This window comes from Chlorocebus sabaeus, chromosome 10 (genome assembly GCF_047675955.1).
Source record: "Chlorocebus sabaeus isolate Y175 chromosome 10, mChlSab1.0.hap1, whole genome shotgun sequence".
Taxonomy (NCBI): domain Eukaryota; kingdom Metazoa; phylum Chordata; class Mammalia; order Primates; family Cercopithecidae; genus Chlorocebus; species Chlorocebus sabaeus.
Window position 1 is genome coordinate 43241782 of NC_132913.1, and position 11703 is coordinate 43253484.

The following is an 11703-nucleotide window of genomic DNA, read 5'->3' on the forward strand; positions in this document are numbered from 1 at the left end:
TTGACTCAAATTATTATTTGGAAACTATTCAGCCCAGATAACAATGCATGTGGGGTATCCTCAACAACGTATTTATATATTTTTAAAACAATTAATTGGAAAAAATTGATATCAAAATTGTGGAGTAAGGGCTATACATAGTACAATCAAAATATTATATATTATATATATACATATATACTACAGGTGCATGTATATAATATACATATGTAGTATATACACACAACACACATATGCGTTGTGTGCATGTACTTATATTTTATGTATAGTTATGTGTATATATGCCTAAATAGTATATTTTAAAATAATATATTTTCTATGTAAAATATAAGTATATGTATTGATATGTAACAGGATGGATTAGGCAAATCCAAGGGATCATCAAACTTGCAGAAGTCAAGGGTGAGTGTCCCCCACTGAGTAACTTCTCTGATTGCTATGCTGCTCCTTGAACACATCAGGTATGTTGCCACCTTGAGCCACTGGATTTAGCTGCTCTCTCCCTGTGGAATGTTCTTTCCCCATACAGATGCACATCTTTCTCCATTAACTCTTTCAAATCTCATTCAGGTTTCAACTTGTCAACTTGCCATGAGAATTTCCCTGACACCCTCTTCAAAATTGCTCTTCTACACCCCTAGTCCCTGTACATCTTGTCCCCTTAGTTGCTCTAGGTTTGATTGTTGTGGTGGTGTGGTTGTTTTGTGACTGTGATTGTAAACTACTTATTACTTTTGTTATAAGTGGTTTAAATTAAATATAACAACAACAATCTTTGTAGTATTATAATAACCATTCACTGTAACTAATAGTTGTAGTTACAACTATGTAGTTACTGGGATTCTGCCAATGAAAATAGGACACCTTCCTGGCCTGAGGCTGTGGGGATTTAAGACATAGAGATGGCATATACTAACTTATAAAATGTAAATTCACTGAATTTTTTGGATAAAAAAATAACACCTCACATTTTGACAGCACTTTATTCCATTGGATCATCACAAAATGGAGTTAAGAAAGATATCATCAGTCTTCATTTCTCAGATGAGGAAACGGGATTTAAACAAATTAAGCTTTTCAAGGTCAAATCTCTAGTAAACGAAAGAACTAGGACTATAATATGTCTCTGGCTTTTAATCTAATGCTGTTTTTTTCTAAATCATTCTGCTACCCTTACATCAAAGCCCGGGTCACAGCAACTCTGATTTACTGAGGTACCAATACCAAATAGAGGGCAACCTGAAGCACAACTCATTCCAATTCATTTCCAGTTTGTACTATTCTTTTTCCCCCCTAGCTTCAAATTTCATTATTCTCTCCAATAACAGTAATAACCAAGATTTATTGGGGACCTACTCTTGATCATCATTATACCAGTTTTACATCGCACTGTTTCATTTATATCCCATAGTAAAGGAACCCAAGAAGAAGAATTGACAGAGAGAAAAAGAAAGAGAATGAGATTGTGTTTACTCAGTCTTCTTCCAGGAATTCTAATAAATCATTTGGCTGACTAGGTTTCAATCATTCACATTTTTATTCTTTCTAAATGGATCCAAGATGTAAAGATATCTGCTATCTAATAGGAAAGATGGAAATCATTCTCTCTATTTGCACTCAGAACAGAATTTCTTAAGCCTAACAGAAAAGAAAGTACATCATTCATGTCCCTTATTTCATAGGACCTCTTAAAGTCCCAGGAGAATGTTCTGTTCATTAAGCAGTAAGCCTGGGGTTATTGGCAAAATTTCACTAAATCCTTCCACATCACTTACTGCTGGCATGGATTTCTGTGCAAGAGAGCACATATTCTCCATCCTGGTGAAATGCCTTGTACTGGCTAAAGTGCAAACCAAATTTCCTGAATCTTAACTCCTGAGGGGAGTGCCTCTCCTCATCTTATCACCTATACGCTCAATTTCCTGGTCCAACCCCCTGCTAGATCTGGTTCATAAGGGATTAAGGAGAGGATTGAATAGAGGCATGCTGATCTCCAAAGGAACTGAATTTACTTCCTGCACACTAAAATCTTACTGTCATGCTTTATTTTCTGAAGGGATTTTTCCTCCAACACCCTCAAATGAGATTGTAAACCCCTTCTCCAGAAACTGAAAACTTGCTTTTAGCCTGTTAATTCACAAGTCACTGGAAAACCTGGTTACATTACCTGAAACAACCGAAAGGTATCACCAGCTTCATCTTAACTAGGTGAAATGATCACCAGAGATACCTGATCCAGAAGGTATTCCGATCATCTCTCCCCAGAGTGTGGCACGTGGGAGGAGCAGTCCTTCTCAGAATCCTCGTGCTTATAAAAAGGAACTGGATAAAGAAAAGAAACTAATTAAACAAAACAAAAACAAACCAGGCAACAAGGGCAAACACACTATAATAAAAGATAACAAACAAGTTTTTTTTTTTTAATGCATGGGTTCAAGGATTTTTAATGCATAGATTTAGAAATTAAGGATAATTGATTCTAAGAGGCACTTTTTTCAATTTAACATCTCTAAAATCAGAATCATAGTGGCACAAAAAATAAGCTGCATCTTACAATGAAATAATTTATGTTGTTATGCTCTTATAAATAAGAAAAATAATAGTTATCCAATATCTTACCAAATTATTTTGAGGTTATTTTCAGCACATAAAGAAAATTTCAAATATCTTACCTATCAGACATTGACTCAGAAAAATAAAAACAGAATCTGGTTTAGGAAAAATAATGTTTATGCTAAAATTGTAATAAGTAAACTGAAGGCATTAGAACAGGAAGCAAAACCCTGGGGAGGTAATTAATGATTTAAAGTTTCTAGTCTGACTGGAAGCATTCATTCCACACACTGAAGCATAAAAATTATGTTTATGATTATAATATCATATCAGAAAATAATAAATGTATGAAAGCTATGGTTTATAAATATTTTAGATAAAATGTAAATATTACAATATAATTTTCCATAGAATTCTTATCTTAAGAAGTTGAATAGAGGTCAGCTTAAACCCCTTTGATGAAAAATCTTAGGATAAACCAAAATTCCTTTTTCTATTAAAATGTCACCAATACCAATATTACTAGAGTTTGTACAATACGTACTATATTATGTATTCTGACCCAGGCATCCATCTTAAGGAACATGCTTACAGGGACAATCTCCGCTAGAGGCCAGCAAGACAATTTTAAGAGACTCCAAGTTACTCTGAGGATGTGATATATTTGTCAGTAGACTCAGACTCAGGAATCTGCACAATGAATAAATATGTAGGATTTATTAACATATTCAATTTTTAATTAAAGTACAGTCAATCCATTTAACAGTAAAGGACTAAAAGTAGAATTAGATGATAGAGGAAATGTGGAGAAGGTATAGCTGGTTGAATAGTGGTCTCCAAAAAATATGCCAAGTCCTAACACTGGCACTAAATGTGACCTTACTTGTAAATAGATGTCTTTGCAGATGTAATTACATTAAAGATTCCCAAATGAGATCATCCTGGAATTAGGGTGGGCTCTCAACCCAATGCCTGGTTTCCTTAAAAAGAAGAGAGATATTTAAGAGACAGACACACAAAGAAGAAATCCACGTGAAGAAAGATGTAGAAAGAGGTTAGAATGGTGCCGCTACAAGTCAAAGAATGCCAAGGATTGCCTGCTGCCACCAGAAGTCAGGAAAGAGGCATGGAACAGACTCTTCTACGGTGCCTTTAGAGAAAAAAAAAAAAATCCCTAACACTTTGATTTCAAAAATCTCGCTTCCAAAACTGTGAAAAATGAATTAATTTCTGTTGTGGTAAGACACCAAGTTTGTGGTAATAGGTTACAAAAACTCCAGGAAACAAACACAGGAGTTGAGAGTAAAACTGCAGAGAGAGGACAAAATAGGGAGAGAAACAAAGTATTATGCAAATGAGATGAGATGGTAGACTATGCCATTACTCACCCTAGATAAGAAGTGCTAAAGGTAAGTAGGTAGCTTTAGCACTGGCTGCATTTTTTATGATAAAATAAGACTTTGTCAGGTGCCATCATATGATCTGCTCTTCAGTTTCCATTTCCAAAACAATGGGAAGTATAGCAGAAAGATTAAACATATAGATACTGAAGGCTAAACTGCCTAGTTTCACATCCTCCTCCATTTCATAACTTGTTTCGTATTTGTATGTTTGTTTCATCTGTAAAATGGTGATGATGATAAGACATATCTCAGAGTTTTTGAAAGGATTAGATGAATTAGTATACATAAAGTGCTTAAAACACCATAAGATCTATATATGTGTTTACTTTTATCATTCAAGGTATCGTTGCCATCAAAGTTTGTGAATTCTCTAATTTTAACTCAACAGTGTTACAGGTCTAATGCACAGATTTAATTTTTGAAGTGAGCAAATCATATTACATTACAAAAAGGATGAAAATAAGAGTGGGAACTCCAAAAAGGAGTTCAGGAGATAGTGAGAGAATACAGAATTGAACCGGGGCTCTGTTGAAGATGCTGGCTTCTCTGCTGTGCTCTACAAAACAAGATACCAGCTAAGGCGGCACTAAGAAGGGCCTCCAGAAGGAAGGTGGGGCACTCTAGGGCCATATGGTCACTTCACAGGTCCATGGACCCCCTTCTGCAAAAAACATCCTCTCCTCCTATACTTTGTCTCTCTGCATCTGTAGTTTGAGATTATATTTACTATTTTTTTTCTATTTAGTTTTCTCATTGCTCCCTTTGTTGAACTCTCATTTTGATCCAGTTTCTTTATCTTCTCATGACTTTTAATTTCTTATTTTGTATTTTCCTTTGGTCATCATAAATATTATTTATATTGTGTTCACTTAGAAACTGAATGATGATTTTATCCCTTATCCTCTTAGATTGTTTAGAAGTAAATCTTATGTATCACATAAACACATATTATACTCTTGCCCTCGCCTGCACCTTATGATGAAAATCTTCCCCGATTTTTCGAAGTGTCTTCTTCACTCTTCCCTGATTTTTCTAAGTATCTTCTTTCATCCCTGCATTATATAAGAAGACCATTCTCATTCACTGAAACAAGAAGCATTATACCGTATTTTAAAATATTGTGTGGCTTGATAAATATCCCAAAGGGAGTACCATTTTTTCTAGCAGTTTAATTCATTTTAAAGTGTCAACTACAGTATACTGAAGTATTAATGTTAAAAGAGGCCTTTAAAAAAATCTTTTAAAAGCATTTTGAACAAGTGTAATGGAGTCCAAGTTAATTTTTTTATTAAACATTCATGAAAAAGAAAATGTAGAAGAGCTCAACCTTTTTCACATTAAAATAAGATTTAAATAATTCAAAGTGATAACTAAATGTGGGTATTAAATAAATTGTAATGTAGTAGCAAATTTTTAAGTAAATTCTATTTTTTTCTGTACCAGATATCCCCCACAATTTCCACCCATCATCTCTTACCTTATGATAATATATAGGTAATACTATAATCATTTTCTTAAAAATATTGAGCCATGTTTACAGCTTTAACTAAAATTAGTCATATGAGCCAACAGGATCTCTAAGACTCTGATATTTTGTGATGATGTAAATTTTGCATTAAGGCTTTCTCCTTGGTTCAAAATCTAACTATAGGACCACTGCAAGTGTTTAGTAAATCATCATCCAACTTTTTAATATACTCTAACTTTTCATAAATATCACAGAATATTTAGAATAGGGGAAAGAAGGTAAGAAAAGAAAGAGAAGGGGAAGAAACAAAAACCAAGTTGCATTCATTTTTACTTTGTGATCTAGCACAGTAATTATTTTGCCTACCTGTTGGAGGTGGACAGAGCTGAAACAATTTTTTTTAATTTTGTTCATATTTAAGAAAGTGTATAAATTTAACCTTAGAAGAGGAACTTCTGTTTGAGGTCTGGAGGTATATGCCACATCTGGGTCCCACGACAAGAGAGCAAGACTACACCACAGTTCTGTTTTCCCTGGGTTTGGAAGAAAAACAGCTGCTTCTGTGGCCATTCAAACCTGCTGCCATTTTGAGTAGTCTTCTTCCACACCTCCCTGAATGTCAAGCTCCTTGGAAAATGGTGCTTGCCATCTATACCTGTGTAACAAACCTGCACGTTCCGCACATGTATCCCAGAACTTAAAGTTAAATTTTAAAAAAAGAAAGAAAAGAAAACTGAAAAAAGGAGAAAATGCTGTTTGCTTTATGAGGCATATCAGTTGTGTCTCTATGATCAAAATTCTGTTAAATCTCAAGGGGCAAAAAGCAGTGAGGCTCTGGGAAAGTTAATGTACCTCTTTCTCCTTGTAGAGCCTCCTCTTTCTTACCTTACAGATAGGCAACCAGTTTCGTGTGTTCTTGCCTCATGAATTTTGACTTTTGTAATGGAGTAAAAGATATGAAAGATAATGGCAAGTGTCCAGGAGTGTGAGCTTAGAGGGAGAAAGCTTCTGAAGTCAAGGAGAATCCCTAAGACAGGTAAGAGGATGTGTTTTTTACCTCTGTAATAACAGTAATCATTCAGATATGTGTAAAACATATCTAAAGATAAGGTCCTTGCCATTGAAGTTTCAAGGCTCATAGAATCCCCTGCCTCAAGAGTAGCAAAGTAGTTGAAGAGCTTGCATATTTAAAGGGGAATCTCCAAAGTTACGAGTGCGAGACAATGATTGGCTCTTCCCTATATCTCAGTTCTATGAGTGACTGTCATAACCCTTTTAGGGAGGGTCTTATTATTCAGATTAAATTTCCAAATAGTCTTGTAGGAGGAGAATCTCCATGTTAGAACTGGTTTGATTTTTAAGAAAATAGAGGAAAGCATTGGCTCCCACACACTGAGTTTGTAAGCTAAAACCTGTTAAGCATTAAAGTGACCCTTATTGTGGGAGTTCTGAAGGAAAATAATGTCCTGTGGCTCTTGGAAGTTTAAGCAGAGATGGCAGGGGAAAAAAAGCAAGCCATAGGAATGGAATAACAAAAAATGTCCTTGGGTAAGAGAAAACCAAATGGCCAGAAATTGATGAAACAATAACTTTTCTTGAGATAGAGTTCATTAAAAAAAAACATCGATTTGAGAATGGATGTTATACACCTCGATTTTATACACAGATCTACCTACAGTTTTACATGTGTGAAATATGAAAAGTCTATTGCATTACATGATTCTTTTCAACAAAGCTGCTCAAGATCATTGTGATCACATACAGTGAGAAATATTCTGTATGTAATACAATATTAAGTTAGAAAAAGAGAGAGGTTACCTCTAAAATGAAACATAGATATTTTTATACATAACTATGAAAACAAAGTATTCATTGATCCTATATGATCAGATATCTATTGGGTCAGAATAGCAGGAATAAAAAAAGAGGGAGACTGTTCATAATAGCAAAGACTTGGAACCAACCCAAATGCCCATGAACGATAGACTAGATAAAGAAAATGTGGCACATATACACCATGGAATACTATGCAGCTATAAAAAAGGATGAGTTCATGTCCTTTGCAGGGACATGGATAAAGCTAGAAACCATCATTCTCAGCAAACTAACATAAGAACAGAAAACCAAACATCACGTGTTCTCACTCATAAGTGGGAGCTAAACAATGAGAACATATGGACACAGGAAAGGGAACATCACACACCAGCGCTTGTCAGGGGGTGAGGGGTCGGGGAGAGATAGCATTAGGAGAAATACCTAATGCAGATGACGGGTTGATGTGTGCAGCAAACCACCATGGCACACGTATACCTATGTAACAAACCTGAACATTCTACACATGTATCCCAGAACTTAAAATATAATAGATTTTTTAAAAAGAGGGAGATATGGTCTTATCCTTGGGGATCTCACAAAGTGTCTAGAAAAGCCAAATCTATGAATGAATAATTTGAAAACAATGTATTTATCCAAATGTTAGCATATTTGGCAGAATTTTATAAACATCCAGAGAAAGAGAAGACTGACATGACAGGGAATTCTCCCCAAAGGATAAGGAAAGAATCGAGAAGAAATTCAGGCCATAGAAAGATCCTTCTAAACACATATTTTCTGTCAGATTTACTTTAACAATGGACAAGTACTGCCACCATATTCGAAATTAAAGTAAAAATAAAAATAACTGAAATAAGAACAATTGATGGGGTCTGTGCATCAATATTTGAAAATTTATATCACATATATGTTTTATTACCAAATTTACATTAGCACAGTAAACATGAAAGTCTAAATTTACCAGCGCCCATGGGAAGACAAAATAATCAACTCTCAGCATCCAAAATTTCTCCTCCATTTTACTCCAAATACATCCTATCATTCACTTAAACGTTGGAATTACTACACATAATAAAACACATCCAAATTTACCCCAACACCAGAGATTCTCCCAAACTCTAAGTTTCAGCTGTGGAAAGGAACAATTGAACAGACTTGATACTCAGACCATCACAAGTCTCCTAGGTAAATTCTGAGGGTTTGGTAAAATGATAAAAATCTACTCCCCAGCGGGAAGTCTAGTTGACTACCATAGTTAGACATGGAGCTCTAATCATTATTCAGCATGTCTTACAAAAAGGTCTAAAATCGTGGGAAAACTCTTTGTTTTTTTCTTCCTTAAGTGGCACACAAGGAAGTGAAAACCTACAAAAGCCATTCACCATAGATCTTACTAACCAACATTAACTGCCTGCCCTGGGAATTTAGTCCTGGTTCTCAAAAGCAAATAATAAAAAGTAAATTTCATCACACAGGGATTTTTTTTTTCTTTTTTTTTTTTTTTTTTTTTTTGGTTGAATTTACAAGTGTAGTAAAGAGATTAAACAAAATGGCCTTAAAGGCCACAGATGTCCAACAGAGAAAGCTTGCTTCCTAGGATTCAAATCTATTGCAAAAATTACCTGTTTTTATCAGACAGTTTTCTTTTGATTTCTATAAACTCGCTGAGCTCCCTTATACTCTCATTGCACACGAACCTTTATGAAGCTCCAATTAATTTCACTGTTTATCTAAGTGAATAAAACTCTACCATTTCATTGCAGTTAAATCAGATAAAGCATTCATGTAATTTTAATAACTGGTGCACGTGAATTTTCAGTATTTCTATGTATATGTTAAAGATATTTGGACAAGATTGTTAGTAGATACATTCTGATGGCTTCCCTGTGGTGTTAATTTCACCAATAAAATATCCATTTGGCATGTAATATAACAAATATAAGATTTATTTGGCATTGTTAGACCTCAAAAATGGACCACCAGAATGATTGCTTATATTCTTGCTCCATAATTAGTTACTTAATTATTGTGAGGGAGTTAATTATGTAAGTCGACTAAATATTATGAAAGGATAATATATGAAGGCTAGCTCATAAATTCTTTTTTTTTTTTCCTTTTTTTGAGACAGAGTCTTGCTCTACCAGCCAGGCTGGAGTGCAGTGGCATAATCTTGGCTCACTGCAACCTCCGCCTCCCAGGCTCAAGCGATTCTCCTGCCTCAGCCTCCCAAGTAGCTGGGATTATGGGCGCCTGCCACCATGCCAGGTAATTTTTTTTTTTTTTTTTTTTTTTTTTTGTATTTTTAGTAGAGACGGGGTTTCACCATGTTGACCAGGCTGGTCTTGAACTCTTGACCTCAGGTGATACTCCCACCTTGGCCTCTTAAATTGCTGTGATTACAGGCGTGAGCCATCATGCCTGGCCTAGCCCATGTATTCTTAACTTGGTTTTGTGTTATAATCATGCTCAGGGAGTAAACATTTCTAGCCAAAATTCAGCAATCTAGTTTAAGTATACAAATCAAGTTAATAAATGTATGCGTTGATCTACAATGGGTTTCCATCTTCCCCTAATACCTCCTGCTTCTATTTACCAACTAATTACCAAATCTGATCTTTAACAGAAATTAATACTGTTTTAGAAATAAGTAATTATTAATTTATAAATTAGGGCCGGGTGCAATGGCTCACGCCTGTAATCCCAGCACTTTGGGAGACCGAGGTGGGTGGATCACCTGAGGCCAGGAGTTTGAGACTAGCCTGGACAACATGATGATACCCCATCTCCACTAAAAACACACAAAAAATTAGCTGAGCATGGTGGTGGGCACCTGTAATCCCAGCTACTCGTGAGGCTGAAGCAGGAGAATCGCTTGAACCCGGGAGGTGGAGGTTGCAGTGAGCTGAGATTGTACCACTGCACTCCAGCCTGGGCGACAGAGCAAGAAAAAAGAAAGAGAGAGAGAGAGGGAGGGAGGGAGGGAGGGAGGGAGGGAGGGAGGGAGGGAGGAAGGAAGGAAGGAAGGAAGGAAGGAAGGAAGGAAGGAAGGAAGGAAGGAAGGAAGGAAGGAAATTTATAAATTAGAAGACAAACTAACTCCATCTTTGAGCCCCCATGCTTTCATCTTATCCTTTCTAGAAAGGCCTTTAATAAGTTGTAGATGTCACTACAGGGAAATGCTTTATCTTTTCAGAGAATCAACCAATATTTGTGTTGATCTGAAATTAGCTTTTTTTAGTATGCTCATAAAAATTCAATAAAGAAAGCTATCACTAATTTTGTCAGGGATTTTAAGCTGAAGTGTCTACTCAGGCCAGAAAGTTGATTCAAATGAGTAAGATTGCCCAAGTGTGGACTGTTACAAAATGGACAAATAAGACTTGCACATCTGAGGGTTGCAGCACCACTCAGCTTATCATTTTCAGAATAGCATAGGCCTAGATCAGACAAATTTTCCAAGATAACTAGAATTCTGGAATTTTATTTAAAAAAATCTCATGATATGTAAATGCTAACATCAACTAAACATTTTTTTAAAACACAATGCAAGTCAAAATAAATATATCTGCTGTCTGTATTAGGACAGTTTGGACCTCAATTAAATAATAATGCACTGTAATCTGGATAAAACATTATATTTTATTCTTAAATGCCATTGTAGATTATGACTGCTCTTACCTCTTTTTCTTACAGAAGATTATTTTAATATTATTTATCTCATATCCCTTTGTATTTTATGTATATTTTTATCATTCAACTCAAAGTTAACCATGAGTGAACTAGGGTTAAGGAGAAGGATAATGGTAGGGAATGTTTCTACGTCCAAAAACAAGGGTGGTTAAATGCCTTCTGCACATATTATTTTCTATTGCCTAAGTTTAGATTTTCCACCCTGACCCTAAAGTAAACCCACAAGGAAAGTGCAAACTCACACTGGCTCTCGTTAACTGAGCAGAATTAAAAATCAGTGTTCTGTTCCTATGGACTAGAAGACAATTTAAAACACCCAGGACATCAGCTGGGAAACTTCTGAATTCTCAGCTTTATTCTCATTCAAGACCTATGTAGGGAAATTCTAATCAATGTATTCACTAAACAAGACACCCAGATATTAATCAAGCTTCTTGCAAAGCCCTTTCTACTGTCTGACAGAAGGTGGTAAAAAGGAGGGTGTTTCAATAAACGCTCAGAATTTTGATTACAAAGAATAAGGATATTTTCCTGATTCTCTCAATAAAGGGTAAGTGAAGCATCACAGTGAAAGAATTTATAATTAAGTTGCTTGGGTTGTATTGCGATTTCTCCTTAAGACATATGCCCAAACTGATTCACTGAAGGAAAAGCTTTGAATGATTCCTTTTGGTGGAAGGAATCATTGCTATTATCAAGAGTTAAGAGACATGAGAACTGAAATTATCCACCAGCCAAGAGACAGAATTGATTGTA

General features: G+C 35.4%; 1 long non-coding RNA gene across 1 annotated transcript; it reads right to left on the reverse strand.

Moving 5' to 3' along the window:
* Nucleotides 1–964: 964 nt before the first annotated feature.
* LOC140712672 (uncharacterized) lies at nt 965–5017 on the reverse strand. Its single transcript, XR_012094385.1, has 3 exons — nt 4917–5017; nt 3098–3243; nt 965–2322 (listed from the first exon to the last, which is right to left on the reverse strand). It is a non-coding gene; the product is annotated as an uncharacterized lncRNA (long non-coding RNA).
* Nucleotides 5018–11703: the final 6686 nt, after the last annotated feature.